The sequence below is a fragment of the Ptychodera flava genome, chromosome 21, assembly GCF_041260155.1.
Source record: "Ptychodera flava strain L36383 chromosome 21, AS_Pfla_20210202, whole genome shotgun sequence".
NCBI lineage: Eukaryota > Metazoa > Hemichordata > Enteropneusta > Ptychoderidae > Ptychodera > Ptychodera flava.
Genome location: NC_091948.1, coordinates 9,455,184 through 9,465,576, shown reverse-complemented (window position 1 = coordinate 9,465,576; position 10,393 = coordinate 9,455,184).

Genomic DNA, 10,393 nt, shown 5'->3' with positions numbered 1-10,393 from the left:
GTTCAGTCACGCTGCGAATGTTGACAGTGTAAACAACTGTGTCTTAATAATAGTGGGCTCATCACTTGAAGGGGGCTTGACACCTCCATCACGGCTTTGTATCAATACAGACGTCATTCTACACACAAAGGTATTAGCAATTCACAAAGCTTGCAATCAGCTTGACTGTTACTTCACAGGATTTAGGAATCCGAGCTTTGATTGCATTCCAAACTTGACCATCTATTCAGGCCTGCTTTCTTTCTTTCATTCATCACGAAACGTTATGTGTACACGGTCGTCACCACGCTGTGCTCCAATGATGTATAAACCCACCTGCATGCCATTCTTTACACGTCTTGTTTGTCACTTGGTTTCACCATGGACGTAAAAAAAAAAATAGATTGACGTCCATGGTTTCACAAACAGTGGCATTTCTTTCAAGCCTTTTCTTTGCCCTGTGAACACTTGTAAAACCACAAAAGAAAAAAAAAATCTCGAGAGAAACAACAGCCCATTAAAGTGGTTTTTTTTTCGAAATCTATCTCATGTCGATCTTGCGTTTGCTGTTTTCGGTTGAACCGTAGTGAAACAAAAACACTCAGTGTGCCGTGTCATCTTACAATGAACCACGAGCAAAGAGTATTTTCGGCTTGGCAGTCAATGGAATTTTTGAGAATTTAAAATAAAACAATTGAAAGAAATCAACAAAAACAACAAACCTTAACTGATATTTGTTTTCGGGTTGCAATGCCTTTATTGGGTACATTTTTTGTCTAAGTCTACTGAAGCACGGCAATGTTGAGAGATGACCTATAAATAGCTTTTTACAAAGGTGAGCTACTCTTCAGATCCCGGTAAACAGGAATAGAGACCCTGCGTTTTTTTTCAAGGAGGGAAGGTGGCAGTTGCACGTCTCTCCACAGGTGGCTTTCAATTAGCAAATAATTAGTATTAATGATTCTCTGATTGCCACAAATTATCTCAAGTTGAAAAGTGAAGATTTGAACGAGCCATCGTATGGCGTCTGGGCGATGATGTTTTCCCGTAATCTTGCGGGATTTCACTTGTCAATTTGAATATTAAACTTGTTTGGCCCTTTGAAAATTTGAAAGTCAAAGACCATACTGTAATTGTGGACATGATTAGTCTGTGATGTAGGTTTTAAGTCCGCTACAATGCGACCGTTTCCAGCAGTTCTCGGCGATTATCGATCCATCATTACCAGATTATCCCTTAGACACAACATACCCTTCCAAGTAGTTAGTACAAAATTACCGGCTTAACAGACATCTGACAATGCTGTCAGAATCTCTTAAAGCAGGGAATTTGTATCTAAATGAGGTAATAGAAAAAAAGACCGACAGGAAACCATTGTGAATGGGGAAAGTCTTTTGAAAGTAACTCCCTAGTTTGGTTTTGTAAATCACACCAAATAACCCCCTAGGTTTGTAACATTTAGCGATCGACAGCACCTATGTTGCGAGTAGCCATTTTTGTGAGGCCATTGCCGATACTCATTTGTTTCGGGTAAAATTTATACAGTTGTTAATGGATGGAAGAGAAGGGCTCTCAAATAGTGATTGAAAAAATGATACAAAATCCTCAGCCGTTTGTGTGACATCATACTGTTGGTCTTGAACAACTCCCTAGGCGATTGAAAAGGATGGAACTTCACTCACTAACGATTACATGAAAACAATGAGAAAAACAGGTGTAGAAATTAAAAGCGATGTGAAAAAAAGCAATTTCACATGAACTATGGTTATATCTTATAAATTCTTTGTTTTGACTTTTTAAGTTCTGAGCTCTAGTAACATCAGAAGAAATCACGCCACACAAAAATAACAGTTCATGTACTACCGCCCAGTATCCTCGTATATAGCTCTTATCGGCCAAAAACTGTGGTCGTAGAGATGCTCAAACATCACACTTTAACACGCACTAATTAAATAAAAAAATGAAAATATGTGCTGGAATAAGGAAGATGCGGGGAAACGACTTGAACCCGAGCTCGAGCCTAACTAGACCCTTTAGCCACTCTGAAAATATTTACTCATGACTCCTTAGGATAGTGTATAAGAGCACCTATTGGATGTTAGCGATTTCAGAAAATTTCAGGACTTCTGCACTCACTTGAAAGTCAACCACTGACTCGCACTGTCAGAAATAGGCTGAGACAATGAAGATAATATACTCAGGCTCTCAGATGCCAGAGGAAAAGAAGCAGATACAGAAGTGATCGCACAACCGATGGCTTTTCACAGACTTGCCAAAGGCTTATTCTTCAGCAAAATGATGAAAAGATTCTTTGAGATGAACTCAACGCATTTTACACACCTGAGTAATTATCCTCCGATGAAAGACATCGTAGATTGTCAGTGAAGAGCTGAGTCATTAGTGAAATATTATAAAAATGGCACATATCTGGCAATTAAATCTCCCGTCAGATTATTAACACTTGCGACACACCTTTCCACTTAATCATGTCTTGTTTTCATCTCATGATTCACCAGTTTCTTTAATAGCCATGTTTGACGTAACATGTGCGGCAGGAATTACTGATAGTTATTGGGTTTTGAACGTGTCCGCGGTCTCTCATCATGTCTGATGTAAAACGTGCTCTCATTCGAGTATCTTTTGATCAATTTAAGAATTTAAGCTGATTAAAGTGATGTACGCCAGCTGAAAGATGGGGGGGGGGGAATCAGAGATACAGGAGTGTATGCTATGAAATGTGTTTCGCATTGTAAAATACAGGCGAATAATTGTTTTTACTGGTCGTCGGATCACATTCTGGTTCAGCCACATACAAGGTGACATTCCGAACGATCGAAGTGACAGCGGTCAGCACTGTTTGCCTCTGTGGAGGGAATTCAAACATGTCGGGGGTTGTTCTTTTTTTCCTCGTCGTTTCGACTTCGAAATACTATCGCCAACATTTTGAGCGTAAGTGTCACCTAGTCTAAGGCTGTGTGTCTACAATGGCTGTAAAACAGCCCGATCTGTTCCGCGGTGATGTGTAAAATATGATTTATTCATCAAACCTAAACCTAGCTTTCAGTTACACATCAAATATACAGCAGCAGCGTGCATTAAAGATGGATAAATCTTTTGGGGCTTGTTTTCGCTATGAACCAAGCAATGCTGATTAAAGTGATGGGGGAAAACCATCAGTCCATAAAAAATACAAGGAATATTCACACCCTGTGTTAGAGATTGGAATAAAATTAATTTTAGCAATAGAATGAAATTACTACCCGATTGAGAAAACATCAAATCTTTCTGCCAGTACCTAAATATGCGTTCCTACTCGATGGCATATTCTCTCTCCTGAAACCTCTCTCTCTCACTGTAAATGGTTTGAGAAAATTTCTGACTTCACGCTGATATATGCCTTTCGATATAAAAAACACTTGCCATTCATACACTCGGCTTCAGCCATTCAGCTTCCACGCCAGGCAGCTTGACATTCAATGTTTTAAGCAGGAACTACGTGAGTGACAATTTTATGAACAGATACAGTATAAGCAAGATGATGGTGCTTTGAGGAAAAGAGGCATTCCATGATGACGTTGCCTCGGCAAATAGGTCATCTTACTCAAGCAAACCACCATGATACTAATGGAGTCATTCCCCTTTTCTTCACGCAGCTGTATGAATAAAGATTTTTATAAACTGAATTTTCAGGAGATTTCACTATTGAGTTGCTCTCGGTTAAATTACATGTACTTATGCTTACATATTCAATCATTCATGGCGCTACAATTTTCACCACCACTGTGAATATATAGTTCTTTTTTACATGTTTTCACAAACGTTTTTTTTTTTTGCCTTGGGTTCAAATCAAGGGCACTTCTTCTTTTGGGAGAAAAAAGAGAAATAGGTCAAAACAGCCTCATACCATGTGAAAGCTTTTTTTCACAATTAATGATCTTTGCAAGAGGTTTTGGCGGGAAATTTTGACAATGTGATGCCCGGTGCAGTATCTCAACGAGAAAATATGGTGTCGGTCGGGTTTCTTAAGGTCATGGTCAGGTCTCCAGGGGCAAATTCCTGCGAAAATTAATGATACATATTACAGTTGATGATACTTAAAATGAGTAGTTTCCGACACAACCTTTGACCTACGATAAACACATGTCCACGATATTTGTGAGAAATGCAGTCACTTTACTTAGCTGAATGTGTGAACGCTGATGTGAAGGCACGACTTTTCGGTGGAATTCCGACTTGCTACAAACCGACTGCTATGCAGTGAGAAGGATTGGTAGAAATATACGGAGCATAATTTTCTTGTTGTTTGATGTTTTGTGAACATTGTTTAACACGCCATTATGACATAAAGAAAGAAATCTCTCAAATGCTACTGTGGAAAAAATGTCATAGCAAAACTTTCCCATTTTTTAACATTTGTATTTTCCTTTGCAATGGAGTTCCTAGAAAGTGGACGCTGCAGCTGTTTCGGGACAATTATAGACTGTGAATTGGACCATTGACACTTTACCGAGATAAAACAAATAGCCATTTAGCAGGACAGTTTGAATAAATTGAATGGTTCCACGGTTCAGTGAAAGTCACCGGAGATTAAACATGAGTTAGCATCTCTGTGATAATGCATATCAAGGGTTCGCATAAAAAAACCAGCACACTGTATGTGATGTAAATTATATCATTACGGCGGCTAATTACAGCAAAAATTGAGTGGCGAGGATGTTAAGGCTCCATGCTTGCGCTTTATGGTGATAAAATTTTATTGTAAGGCGTCATTAATGTACTATGTATATGAATGAAAGTGGCCGTAGGCAAGCTCTGGCTTTCTTCATCCCCATGGAAAAATATAAATCAAAACAGATGTGGCAAAAAGGGGGAGACTCGCGAAATCATGAGATAATGTACTTTACAAGGTGGTAGCGGAGACGCTGCTACTGCCATGCAATTGGGACTATCTTCGCAAAATGTATGTGAAAGTTTCATGCCTGTGCCCCAGGTATGGAATGGTCAACCATGTGTGACCCCTTGAGCATGGCTTTGAAAGTGCAAATGGTACCAACTTACAAGTGAAAAAAAACAGAGGTGATCTATTGTTTTGATTGAAATCAGGATCCGCAAGCAGTATACCCTTACAAAGGGATATTCAGAAAGGTAGATAAAAGGCCGAGAGAGCACTCACCGGATGATTAATCATCCGACTTCACTGGCCACTTGCTTGTCATCTTTTATTCAAGTCGTCCGTATTTGCTTTGAAAATATTGTTTCAAGGGTTAGCCATGCTCCCTGAAATACAAGATGCTGTTTTTGTTGACCCACTGTTAAGTTAATTATGGTTGTTGGGGACTTTGTGTGGGCAAAGAAACATTCTTTCATCGGCCACTGTGAAGTAAACAGGCGTGTGCTTTGCCACGATGAGAAAAAACAGAAATCCGTTCAGCGTATTTTGTGTCTGTTCACCGGTGTTTTTATATTACTTTATTGTTAGAGCTAAAAGAGTGAATCATGATCCCTGTTAATGGAGGGCCATAGGTCAATCAAGAACTTTACTAATAAAATATTTTGATTTCAAGATTAATTCTGACATTTAAATACTCGGTAGTTTTCAGCACTGCGAAATTGGGAAGTGAGGGTTGGTGATTTGTTTCACTACAAAGTTGTCATCAAGTGTGTGTTTGTGTGCGAAGGAGACAATACCGCCTTAAAACCACTACAATTTGCATATATTAGTGTAATTGCTTTTGGTCACACTGCTTGATAATATCCACGCCTGGAGTTGCCGACAGAGTCACACCTAAGGGTGTTGAAAGTGTCAAGTAGGGGATTTGCATCTCATTTGGCACATGTGATTTTAACCTTCAATTTAAATCGCTGGTCAATAGTTTTGCCCACGGTCCCGCATCATTGGCACTTTGTTTTGGATGCTCTTGCCAGTATATCTCGAAAAACGATTGAGCAAAGCTTAAAAAAAAATCGTCCACAAATTGACAAATCAGCCAAAATCCAGAATTAAGAAGAATTACAAAATTAATACAGCTGCAAGCAGCGTTGGCGGGGCCCAAGCGGTTAACATGGTTGAAAAATGTTGCACTAATGATATTATGTGCAAAATTCGAGCATGAAAAAGTAGGATTTTGAACATCATCTTATAGTTACTGTACGTTTCACTTGGAATTTAATATTTTACAGAAATCCAATATGGCGGCCAAACCACGTGACCGATCGAACCGCCTTTTGCAAACTTGAAAGAGATCACACTTGAGATGTTACATGTCAAGTTTCAGTCGAATCGGTGTGTTGGTTCTGGAGAACAAGATTTTTAGAGATTAAATCATGATTTTCACAAAATCCAATATGGCGGCAAAACCACGTGACCGATTCAAACGCCTTTAGCAAACTTAAAGAGATCACACTTAAGATGTTACATGTCAAATTTCAGTCGAATCAGTGTGTTGGTTCTGGAGAAGAAGATTTTTAAAGATTAAATGGGTATTTTTCGAAAATCCAATATGGCGGCCAAACCACGTGACCGATCGAAACGCCTTTCGCACACTTGAAAGAGATCACACTTAAGATGTTACATGTCAAATTTCAGTCGAATCGGTGTGTTTGTTCTGGAAAAGAAGATTTTTAAACATTAAATCACGATTTTCTCAAAATCCAATATGGCGGCCAAACCACGTGACCGATCAAAACGCCTTTCGCAAACTTGAAAGAGATCACACTTAAGATGTTACATGTTAAATTTCAGTCGAATCAGTGTTTTGGTTCTAAAGAAGAAGATTTTTAAAGATTAAATCACGATTTCCGCAAAAATCCAATATGGCGGCCAAACCATGTGACCGATCAAAACGCCTTTCGCAAACTTGAAAGAGATCACACTTGAGATGTTACATGTGAAATTTCAGTCGAATCGGTGTTTTGGTTCTGGAGAAGAAGATTTTTGAAGATTAAATCACGATTTTCTCAAAATCCAATATGGCGGCCAAACCACGTGACCGATCCAAGCGCCTTTCGCAAACTTGAAAGAGATCACACTTAAGATGTTACATGTGAAATTTCAGTCGAATCGGTGTTTTGGTTCTGGAGAAGAAGATTTTTAAAGATTAAATGGTATTTTTCGAAAATCCAATATGGCGGCCAAGGTCACGTGACCGCATGCGATTTTATTGGCAAATTCTTAAGACCTTAGGCCATGCTTGCTATACAAAAAATTTCAAATCGACTAGACCCCTGGGTATCTGGAGAAGCCAATTGTAGGTTTTCGGAAATCCAATATGGCCGCCAGGTCACGTGACCAATCGAAATTTGTATACCCAGGTGCACGAGATCTCACAGGTACCTATTAGCCCTGCAAGTTTCAGAAGTTTGCGGTAAGCGGTGTTTGAGTTCTAGGTCGACAAAAAAAGAGCGGAAGAACCAGAAGAGAAGAAGAAAGTTGAACTCCTATAAAACCAATAGGGGCCCAGCCGGTAGGCTTGGGCCCCTAATAAATACAGATGAGAAAAGAAGCAGTGTTCATGGGCTGATGGTGTGAGAATTTTACATGGTAATGGAATGATTATTCCATAATCTAAATCTCAGCCAGCCTTCATTTCCAATGCAGAGATTTGAGTTTGAGATGAAGATTATTACAGACTGCTATGACGTCAGTGTGAGCCTCAGAACCTGTGTTCTGCCCAATAAACGTACACGTCATCATTGGGTAAACCATGGAGGTCCAATGGCTAAACAAGTGAATAGTAAGGTCTTCTCATGCTATCGTGTTTTATGTAATCTGTACAAACACATTTAACTTGTTTGTAAAAGGGTTGGAAAAGGTTATTGTCTTTTTTTTTCTAATTACACTGAATGAATCTCCATGACAATAATTCTGCTGTTCTATTCATGATTGCCTCAGTAAATACTATTGGTCCGATGATTCCAACCTCCCACCTTCAGAAATAAAAATGACAAAGGAGAAAACAAGAAGTCTACATTATCAGAAGTATTTTTATTCAGTTTACAATCAAACGTTTTGGATAGAACACTAGCTAGTCTATTTTGGGTGTTGCTATTTTACTTTTTGCTGAAGGGGAAAATGCTAAATATACCATTAAAATACTATGTTACACTAGTTTTCTAATTTGTTTGAACTTTCATGATAGATGACTCAGCAAAATTAAAATGAGCAAACCCCAAAACACATGAGCTGGTGTTACAAGTAATGCCATGTAAAACCGACTATCATTCAGTGCATCATAAAATATTACTAAATAACACAAATATTTTTTTTCAATCTGCTATTGACACTGACAGGAAGTTAAGAAATGGTCCAAATGACAGTAAGATGTACAAAGAATAGAAAATTCAAGTTGTCTAGATTCTATCATTTTACATATTTTTTACTAAAAATAGTCTCAGTTGAATGAGGTGTTTTATTTCAAAAAGAAAATATGCAAAATACTAAATGGTGCTACGGGTGTTAATAATGGACAGAAATATACTGGTCTTTTAAAATTTAAGTAACATTAGGGAAAACATGGAAAACATTCACAGATCAAACACTGTGTCAGTTTTCAGTTTTATACAACAAAAACTGAGCATTGAGAGAGAGAGAGAGAGAGAGAGAGAGAGAGAGAGAGAGAGAGAGAGAGAGAGAGAGAGAGAGAGAGAGAGGGGGGGTGGGGGAGAAACATCCGATAGGCTCAAGTAGAGAGAAGAAATCAGGAAAGGATTAGAGTCTCCTGGCTGTTTCAGCAAGTCAGTGATACATAACATCTGTGTGTTTAGCCTCTAGAAACACATTTCACTATTTTTTCTTGCAGACATGAGCTATCCAATTTGAAAGCTTGCTGGTTTACTCACTCACTTTTTGTCTGTAAACCATAAACAGGAGAACACACACACAGAGGCCATGGAATGAAACTGTTGATGTATATGTTCATCCACTCATTTCTGATGAATAGAATTTCACTCTTTATTGTTAAAGAGTTTTAAAAAGCTGTGACTTTGAGACCTGATGACAGGGCTGTGCATAGCCGCTGACAATATCCGCACATCTGCATGTTTGCCTGTTTTTTCAGAAAGCAAGCTCATTCTAGGAAACCTCATTCAATATGCATTGGATAGCGTTTCAACAACATTGAAAGCTGTATCCTTGGTTATTTATCTCTGTTTTTTTTCTTGTTCTCAGTCTTTGTGAACTGCGCATATTTTACACGTTCACAGTACATAATGGAAACTTTCAGTAGAAACAAGAAATAACCGTTAACCTATCTGGGGTAGGTTCATGGGAGACACTGCTGTGTTTTCAATGGACATGCCAATTTATTGGTAAATGTTCTGTGATGTTGCATTTTGCTGAGATGTATTTCGTATTCCATTGAGCACCCAGGGCAATAGCACGATAGTAAACAGTGTCATCTTCTCTCGTCACAGAAAAGAATCCCATTCTACACACGGAATCTAACATTGGAAAAAGATTGGATCGGATGTAGACATTCCAGTTTGCTACTTAAGTGGTTGCCGTGGTGATGGCATTAATCATATTTTAACCACCTTAAGTGTAGTTTTTTTTTCCGATATGATTGTGCCTGATTGTTTGATATGAAGTGAATTGACAGTTTGAAGATAAAACGTCATGTACTAGCTGATAAATGCTTGAGTTTTCAGAAAAACAATCTTAGTTAGTTGTTCTTTTGAGTATTTTTTTATTTATTGTCAAGATTAGCGAAAAAAGCCACTTGCATTAGAGGATACATAAAATAAGAAAATGAGGCAACACTACGAAAAACAGGCCACAGAGAAAAAAAAAATTCTTTGATTTTTTTTTTTGGCAAAGCTGCGGAGGCGGTTGGTGAAATTCTTTTTATTGATTTGTTTTTCCCAATCAGCAAAATCTCCAACTGGTTTATTGTTACTCACCACTTGGAATCTAGATTTTATGAACACTCCACAATAATAGAGGCATTACATACACAGGCAGTGTCGACAGAACACATTCTGAGCATTTCTTCATGCTCTGAGAAAGAAAACAAGAAACTAAAAATATGATGACAAAAATTTCCAGAAGTTACAATAAAGAAGTAAATATTTGCTGCAATGTAAAAAAAATCCAAACTGGTTGAAGTGGCGATTCTGAGAAACAATTTAATGGAAAATTTTAACATGACGTTGTGAGAAAAGCAAACTACATAACTTGAAAATTTGAAAATGATAATCATTTACATTGTAATAAACCTGTTGATGTAGATTTGACACTGTAGAGTGACCAGAAAGAGTCAATTATTGGAAAACACACAGGTGGACTGACTTTTTGATGAGTCACTCTCAAAAACAGTAGTGACTTGTTAGCTTGTTGTTGTTGAGTTTTATAACCAGCAGCTAACAGTTCATTACCGCATTATCCTTGCCTCTTTGTCTCAGTACACGACTCCACCCA